A 2,916-nucleotide genomic window follows, 5' to 3' on the forward strand; every position below is an offset into this window, starting at 1 on the left:
ATTCTGCAATTACCACCAACTCCAGACCAATGCTTTGTACCTTTGCACCTGCCATTTCCACTCTATCTGCCTTTGGTTCCATGACATCTTTGTCATTTAATCTTCCTGCCCTCTAAACTATCCCTGGCCCTCTGTTTTGCTCCATCTGCCCCTCCCCACTTTTCAACAGCATAAAACCCATCACATTCCTACCTCTCTTCAGATCTGTAGAAGAGCCATACTGGACTCGAAACGTTAACTCTGTTTCTCTCTCCACAGAGGCCTGCTGTGTTTTTCCAGCTCTTTCTGTTTTTATTATAGTAATGGTATAGTATGTGTGCTCAACTCAATGGCATGTCCTTGGTTCATTGTCTGCTGATACTTCATCTTGAACCATTTGTTTGACAGTCATTATGAGCTGACAGGGAGCAATGGAATGACTGAGAAGCCAAATACTTGCTCTGTCTGAGATTTTTAAAAATTCTTTCATGGGGTGTATGCATTGTTCATGACTCGATGGGCCGAAGGGCCTCTTCTGCACTGTGATTCTGTGATTTGTTGCCCATTGCTAATTGCCCATGAACTGTGTGCCTTGCCAGGCCATTTCAGAGGGCAGTTAAGTGTCTGTGGGCCTGGGGCCAGACATGGATGGTAGATTTCCTTCCCTAAAGGGAACCAAATGAGTCTTTTATGACAATCAATGATAGTTTCATGGTCATCATTATAAAGGCCAGCTTTAAATTCCAGATTTTATTAATTCAATTTAAACTCCACCCACTGCCATTGTGGGATTTGAACCCATGCCCTCAGGGCATTAGCCTGGCATCTCTGGATTACCAGTCCAATGGCTTTACCACTGCACCATCGTCTACCCCTAATATTTGTGGAAGTTATTATTCAAAGAGAAATACGACTAAAGTTTGTTAAGTTTAGGATAAACATATCACTGGGGCCTGCTGATTTATGTCCAAGGATGTTGAGAGGAAGATAACAAATGTGCCTACTCTAACTGGCCAAAATTCTATGGACAGAAATGTCTGGTAGGATTTCAAAGGCTAATGAGGGTGGGTCTGGAATTTCCTGCCTGTGTGCCAGTTTGCCAGCACCATACAAATTGCAAATGGTGGGTAACCAATCCTGGTAATTAAGGGGCCTTTCCCATGCTGATTGGAATTTTCTAATTGGCCTACGGGTCCCACCCTACACCTGAAACATGGTCAGTGAAAGGAAACTCTACACAGGAGCTTGAGGTGGGGACCAGTGCTCCACGTTTATGTCATGTTAATTATTAAGGTTTGTTAATGGCAAACTGCTATAAGGGAGGATCTTCAAGTAGCTGACAATTAGAAAAAACACATTCCTTTTAAAAGAAGAAACACAAGCAATAGGGAAGTAAAGTTAAGTCAAGGCCAGATAAATAAAGTAGCTTAAGAAAACCAAAGTAAAATAAAGTTAACATAAAGGAATTAAATTGAAGCAATGGCAGGACAGCTTGGCTGTGTGGAATGCGTGTCCTGTAATATGTAGGAAGTCATGGATGCCACTGGTGTCCTAGATGACCACATGTGCAGGAAGTGTCACCAGCTGCAGAACCTTGAGCTCCAAGTTTCAGAGCTTGACTGATGGCTGGAGTCACTGTGGTGCATCTATAAAGGCTGAGAGCTATGTGGATAACACGTTCAGAGAGGTGGTCATACCACAGCCTAGGAACTTGGAAGCAGAAAGGGAATGGGTGGCTGCCAAGCAGTCCAAGAGAACCAGGCAGGTTCTGGGGTTCCACTCACCAATCGGGTTTCTGTTTCAGATACTGGTGAGGGCGTTAGTCCCTCGGAGGAGTGTAGTCAGAGCCAGGTGTTTGGCAACATAGGTGTCTCTGCTGTACAGCGGGGAAGGGGAAGAGCAGTAGTAATAGGGCATTCGTTAGTTAGGGGAACAGACAGGCATTTCTGTGTCATAGACGTGACTCCAGGAACGAATGTTGCCTTCCTGGTGCCAGGGTCAAGGATGTCATGGAGTGGCTGCAGGATATTCTTCTAGGGGTGAACAGCCAGAGGTCGTGGTCCACGTTGGTGCCAACGATTTAGGTAGCGAAGGGGATGAGGTCCTGAAAGCAGATTTCAGGGGGCTAGCTCCCAGTGGGGTAGACCCTCGGGTGCCTGGGCTGTAAGTAGTCTTGAATGCCCTGAAGAATCCACACAAGTCGTGGCTGTTGGTAAGTTGCTGTATTTCCTGTGCTCTTTCCATCCACCATCTCTCCTTTTGGTCCCAGGTTATTTTTTTGTTGGACCTGGGCTTTCACTTGTCCGTGGACCTGCTTTCTTTCCCTCACATTTTGGTGGTGTTTCCAGTTCAGGAACACCTCGCACTTGCAATTTAGTAGCTCCTGGATCTCCTGGTCATTCTCGTCGAACCAGTCTAGATGTTTCCTGGTGGAGAAACCAAGGGTCTCCCTGCAGGTGCTGATTATGGTCGATTTAAGGGCAGAGCAGACACTGTGGACATTCTGGGGTTCCTGTTCGGGGTCTGCTCAGTAAGTTAAACATCTTGTGAGATTGTTAAAACATCCCTGTGGGTGAGATCATTAAACCTCCGGATCCAGTCTGTCTGACAAGCATCTAGAATGTAGTTGGCCGCAAACGGGGTGGGTTAACTGCGCAAGAAATAGAGTAAAAGCCAAAATAAGGAGAAGTGAGCCCTCCAATCATCTTTCAGATTGATTTGTGATGCTGATGCCGTTGGTCGGAGGAAGTTTGATCACACTCGCATTTTGGATACAAAGATTGAGGTTTATACCGATATATGTAATATTAATGTTTTAATGTATTGCTTGTAACTAGTTGTGCCATTTATGGTTTAGTGGGATAATGGAACTACATCAAATTCATTGGCAGAACTCTTTGTTCAATTGATACCAAGTGAGATTAAACTGCCTGACCG

The sequence above is a fragment of the Carcharodon carcharias genome, chromosome 34 (genome assembly GCF_017639515.1).
Source record: "Carcharodon carcharias isolate sCarCar2 chromosome 34, sCarCar2.pri, whole genome shotgun sequence".
NCBI lineage: Eukaryota > Metazoa > Chordata > Chondrichthyes > Lamniformes > Lamnidae > Carcharodon > Carcharodon carcharias.